Here is a 6,352-nt window from a genome sequence, read left to right as displayed (position 1 = left end):
CAAGACCTTCATACATACCTTCTACAAGGTCTTCATACAACTGTTCAACTTCAGTTTCTTTAGCATTACTGGTTGGGGCATAGACTTGGATTACTGTGATAGTGAATGGTTTGCCTTGGAAACGAACAGAGATCATTCTATTGTTTTTGAGATTGTATCCAAGTACTGCATTTCGGACTCTTTTGTTGACTATGAGGGCTACTCCATTTCTTCTAAGGGATTCTTGCCCACAATAGTAGATATAATGGCCATCTGAGTTAAATGCACCCATTCCAGTCCATTTAGTTCGCTGATTCCTAAAATGTCAATGTTCGCTCTTGCCATCTCCTATCTGACCACTTCCAATTTACCTTGATTCATGGACCTAACATTCCAGGTTCCTATGCAATATTGTTCTTTATAGCATCAGACTTTACTTCCATCACCAGTCACATCCACAACTGGGAATTTGAAGAATTTAAATTTAAAAGAATTTAAAGACCTAAATAAATGAAAAGACATCCTGTGTCCATGGATTGGAATGTTTAATATTGTTAAGATGATGTTATTCCCTGGGGACTTACTGATTCAAGACCATCTCTCTCAAAACCCTATCAGCATTTTCGTGCAAAAATGGAAAATCTGACCCTAAAATTTATACAGATTACTGTTTTCCAGAATTACAGGGCTCAGATTGTCCCTACTGCCAACATGTGCTCAACTGACACAGACACTCGGGGAGGGGGAGCTACTTGTGTAGGGTTATGAAAGCAAGGGGTATGCAGTATAAGATACTCCTCCATCTCGCCAAAAATAAAAAAAAGGAGAACATGTACAAGAAGAGCCAGGTGATGGATATGCAATGTGAGGGACAATGTGGATCTGCTTGCCGGCAAATCTGGTGAAAATTATAAAAGCACAATCGCTAAAGCCTCTAGATGGGGTTGCAGAGAGTTGGAAAACACTGAGACAACTCAGCACGCATTGGAGACGTTCAAGCCCGAGGGTGCTCTCGGGGGTGGAGGATGTGGTGAAAGGCAGTTGGAGGGAGGTTGGTGGGATCACTGGGCACACAAGCTAACTGCAGCCTGGTTGGTTTGCCCCAAAACTGGGAAGGGAGAGAGCTGGGAGGAGACCACTTGGGGTGATAACACGTCTCAAACCCTGAGCCCTACAGATATCTCTTCAAATGAGTGGGAACTTGATGGGTTCGGGCTGTGGGGCAAGTTACACCCCCAGGGGACTGCTGCAAACAATGGAGGGAACAGCATGTAATTAGTGAGGTTTAACAGCTGAATGTACTCAGGGAAAGAGACAGAGAGAGCCCTGCCAAAACCAGTGTCATTCCAAGGTGAGCACCACACATCCAAGGCTGTGCCCTCAAGGACCTTCCATGCTCAACACTGCAAGGATGCAAAGAGACTCTACTGAAATGATCCAACCAGTCACTAAACAAATAAAAAAGAAGTGATAACAGACCCCAGGGAGAGGACCAGTACCCGGAGTTGCTGTCATGTATTATCCAGAATGTCAGGGTCCAACAGAAGAATTATGAGACATGCAAAGAAGGTGGAAAGTATGACCCATTCACCAGGACAGAAGCGGGGTGGGGGGCGGGGGGGGGGGGCGGGGGTGGGGGCGAAGCAGGCACAAACTGACAGTGAGTGAGACCAGATGTTGGTTTTCACAGACCAAGCCTTCAGAGTAGCCATTATAAATACATTCAGTAAGTCAAGGAAGATGTGATGATGGTGCTGCATTCAACAGAGGATAAAAACAAAGAGACTGAAATTGTTTTCAAAAACGAATCAAATGGATATTCTGGAATTGAAAGGACAATAGCTGAAATAAAAGAAAAAATTAACTAGGGGAGCTTGGCAGTATATTTGAACTGACAGAAGAAAGAATCTGTGAACTTGAGGATAGGTCCATAGAGATTTCATGATTTGGTCCCTTCTGGTTTGAAATGTTTCTGCTGAGAAATCTGCTAATCATCTGATGGGAGCTCCCTTGAATAGGACAGGCCGCTTTTCTCTTACTGCTTACAGGATTCTCTCTTTTCCTTTTGACAGTTTGATTAAAATGTGTCTCAGTGTGGGCCCTTATCCTAGTTGGAGTCCTTTGAGCTTCTTAAATTTGGATGCTCCTTCTGTTCCTCAGAGCTTGGCCATCATATCTTCCATTAAGTTTTCTCTCCCTTTCTCTCTCTGTCTCCTCACTCTGGAAATCTCAATGTCTGTACTGTCAACTTGAAGTGTTCTATAGGTTCCTACGGCTTTCTTCACTTTTCCTCATTCTTTCTTCGTTTTGTTCCTCCAACTCAGTGGTTGCGAATGACTTGTCTTTGAGTTTCCTGGTTCTTTCTTTTGCTTGACCCAGGTGGCTAGTGAACCCCTCTAGTGAATTTTTAAATTCAGTTATTGTATTTACAATTCAGAATTTGTTCAGTTCTTTTTTTGTAATAGTTTCTTTCTTGATACTCATTTTGCTCATCATTTTCCTGATTTTGTTTAGTTGTCTATCTGTGTTCTCCTGTAGATCATTAAACTTCTTTAACACAATTATTTTGACTTATTTGACAAGTAATTCAGAGATCTCCCTTTTTTCTTTTTTTTGGTTTGGTTTCTGGACATTGATCTTGTTCCTTTGATTGGGGCATCTTTCCTTGTTTGTTCATGTGTCTTGTGATTGTTTGCTGAATTTTTAAAGTATCAAATTTATTTCAATATCTAGTTTCATTTTTAAATTAAAGCTATTGGACAATTTTTTGCAATTTAAAATTTATTAATAGAGGTGAAGAAAACATTAATAAGCTATTAATTATTGACAACAAATAAAATTATCAACCATGTATTTTAAAAAGCCATGTTAAAGAGTAAAAAGTTTCAATTACACTATTTAACTGAAGGAAATATCCTTTTACCTCTTTATTTCTAGTTATAACATTCTCATTTTGACATAATTTACCCCTTTTTCACCCAATTAATACAATGCAAACAAAATTTTTCCAAATGTTAAGAGTTTCTTTACCATTTACAACATATGACATAACTGTAACTCTTTAAAAGTTCCTTAAAAGAAAGTTGAAATTTTAATTTTTACTGTGAACCTGTCTGATCAAAAATTAAAGACATCACTACCACATGAATTAAAACAAAGAATGGAATAAAAACAAAAGTGGTTTCTATATAATCAGCAAATTATCTGATAAGACATTTTAACTACTTCACATTTCTACTTAGCACAAGTGAGAATAAACTGGTTCTAAGGTATATTACAATGTTTGGTATTTCCACTCTTAAGCTTTAAATCATAGTGTTACTCTACTCAAGTCATTGCTAAGAAAATGGCAGTGTTCATAAGTACAAAAATTATTATATCCAGTAGGTGGTATTCTACACAGTCAAGATAACAGGAAAATTCTTTATAAAATTAGATTTTTTAAAATGCAGAATATCTGGTAATTGTCAGTATCTCAAAAGCTAAAATGAGAAAAATACAGAAAATAGAGAAGTACTCATTGAATAATATTATTTTGCTTTGAGGAAACCAGAAATTATTCTATTCCAAGAAATAAGTAATAATGATAAGAGATGTAATTAATACACCATATATCTTTTAAGCCAAAGCACATTTTTATGCTCAGAACAACTTTGATTTCTACATTCTTAATCTCCTTTGTCCAGAACAGGACCCTATTTTCGGCCATTATTTGAATAGAGTTCATAAACTAAAGCCACTTTTCTTCACAGGATGTTTTCATTTTAGTATTCATATGTAAGCTGCAAAAAGGCAAATGAAAGTACTAAGAATTTGTAGCATAATAAATGCCAATTTACAGTCTGTCAACAGACTTCTATTCTGAACCTGAAAAGTTGCCACAGTACAGGTGAGAACTACATGATTCTTCCATAGACTCAGACTTCGTTTAGTAATACTGTCATAAGATCCGAAAGGAAACCTTAATGGGTCCTTTCAAGGATGCATAATTTTCCGAATAGTTTTTCTCTGGATGCACAGCCTGTTCATTCTTTCAATACTTTTTTAGTCATTCAGCTTTTGCGATATTTTCTTGATGTTTTTGTTTCTTCTTTTGCTCCTTCTCCCTGGCCTCAATCATCTTGGCCAATTTCGAAGACAGCACAGCGCTTGCTCAGAAAAGATGGAGTCAGAGCCAAAATAACTAAGGAAGCCATATGGGTCCTTTGCAGCCCATTCCACAGCATACTCAGCCCAAGCCTTTAAGTCAAACATCTTCGTGGAAGCCTTATGCTTGAGTAGTGATCTCTGATTTTGTCCAGGGATTATCAGCCAGTCACAATTTCAGATGACCTTTGGTTGGCTGTCTTCTTTAACTCTACCAATACACTTCTGAGAGAAGGCTTAAATTCTACATACTCCTGTGCACCTCAATTTTGGACCCCAAGTACAAGCACCCTACATAGTTTAAGGAATAAATATTATTCTTCTTCCTTCAGAAAAGGATCCACCAGGCTTGCTCTCCCGACCAGACCCACGTGGCTCCTGAAGCTAAGGACAGCTCAACAGCAACCCACACTTTCACTTCCTTATGTTTTCCTCTAGCTCACCCTTCCTCCCCCGCGGGCGCAGCGGGGTGCGAACAGCCTGTGGTCCCGGGAATCAGGGGTCGCCCCCACCACACCGTGGGCCACTGGCCCCGTGGCCACCTTCACTGAGCACTGCCGCCCGCCTCCCCTTCATCTCACAGGGGACACTGGGTTCGGACCCCCACTCCCGACGTATTTGCTGAATTTTATGCTTTGAGAAAAGTCACCTCTCCCAGGCTTTCTACAAGGGAATGCACTCACCAATCAGCACAGCTAGAGACTCTGGTGTCTCTGAAACCTTTTGTGGGCCTGCCTGCAACTTCTTCCACGTGACTTCCCAATTAGGTTTGCTGGGTTCTTCTCCAGGAGCACGTAGGCCTTTGCTCCCTCTAGTGTGCCTCTGTGGGACTGCATGTTCCCTGGCTCTCTGTTCCCCCGCAACCCTTAGGCATCTGAAGTATGCCAGCTGTCCATTAGCTCCCCAGAGCCTGGGAGATAGATACCAGTCCTCAGAATGCTGGCTGGATTCATGCTCTGCTCTTCTCTCTCCCTCCTGGGGGTGCTACTCAGTCAGGCATGTCCTCCTGATCGCACCAAGCTGCCCTGGCCTCCGTGTGCTGCACCATGGGCCCCGCTGGTGCTAGTGCTGCTGAAAACTGCCCTCATTCCTTCTAGCTTTCGGCAACCTCCAGACCCCCAAACTGCGTTAGTTCCGTTAGCCCTGGAGTCAGGAGAGACAGACACCAGTCCCTCGAGTAGCCCTCTAAAAGCCTGGAGTGTTGGTCCACGTCTTATGTTCTCTTCCCCAACACCCTGGGACAAGCCGCGCCAGCCAGTGGGTGGGCAGTCACAGAGGAAATGAAAGGCTCTTCTTACACTTCTCCGTGGAGCTGTTGTTGACTCTGCATTTGCCTGGGGGACTACAGCTTCTTGGAAATGGCACCCCCACTCCAGTCTCCTAGCCTGGAGAGTCCTGTGGATGAAGGAGCTTAGTGGGCTACAGTCCAAAGAGTCGTACAGAGTCAGACACATCAACTAAGCACAGCACTGCAACTTATTAGCTGGTTTCTGAGGTTCTCCTAAAGGTATTTTGGTGTTTCTAGGGTTAATTTGGTGTCTCTGTTGGGGATGAGGGCTGAGCCTTCCTATTCTGCCATCTTGCTGCCATCACCCTGAGTCTTCTGTTCATTACCAAGAGATCACATGAGGTGTCAAGACGTATAGAGCATGTCAGTCACTCAGTTGTGGCTGGCTTTTTGCGACTCCATGGACAGTAGTCCACCAAGCTCCTCTGTCTGTGTAATTCTCCAGGCAAGAATACTGGAGTGGGTAACCATTCCCTTCTCCAGGGGATCTTCCTGACCCAGGGATTGATCCCGCATCTCCTGCATTGCAGGCGGACATTTTACCATCACCACCAGGGAAGCCCAGGATGTATAGAGTCCAGTTGTCTAAAAGGTGCTTAACACAGACTTTGAATGAGTGACACAGACCAGACAAAGACCCCATCTCCTTTAACTAGTAAGGAAACTAAAGATCAGGAATGCCCAAAGTCCAAGGCCACCTGCAAGCAAGAGATGAGTCTGCAGTGGGTTGAATAGTGTCACCCAAAAAGGCACGCCCACCATAAACCTCAGTTGCGACCTTATTTGGAAATAATAGGGTCTTTGCAGACATAATCCAGTTAAGGGTCTCAAGATCGTCCTGGATTTAAAGTAGGTCACAGTTCCCTTGACTGAAGTCCTCCTAAGAGGAAGGAGGGGGAAACCGGAGACAGGGATACAGAATTGAAGATGTCTCATGAA

At 42.4% G+C, this 6,352-nt stretch overlaps 1 pseudogene; it reads right to left on the bottom strand.

The window, feature by feature from the left end:
• Positions 1-4,012: 4,012 nt before the first annotated feature.
• On the bottom strand, positions 4,013-4,864 carry LOC101109285 (small integral membrane protein 15-like; annotated as a pseudogene).
• Between the last annotated feature and the right edge of the window lie 1,488 nt (positions 4,865-6,352).

Source organism: Ovis aries, chromosome 11, assembly GCF_016772045.2.
Source record: "Ovis aries strain OAR_USU_Benz2616 breed Rambouillet chromosome 11, ARS-UI_Ramb_v3.0, whole genome shotgun sequence".
Taxonomy (NCBI): Eukaryota; Metazoa; Chordata; class Mammalia; order Artiodactyla; family Bovidae; genus Ovis; species Ovis aries.
Note: the sequence above shows the minus strand (reverse complement) of the source record. Positions and strands in the feature narration are given on the sequence as shown.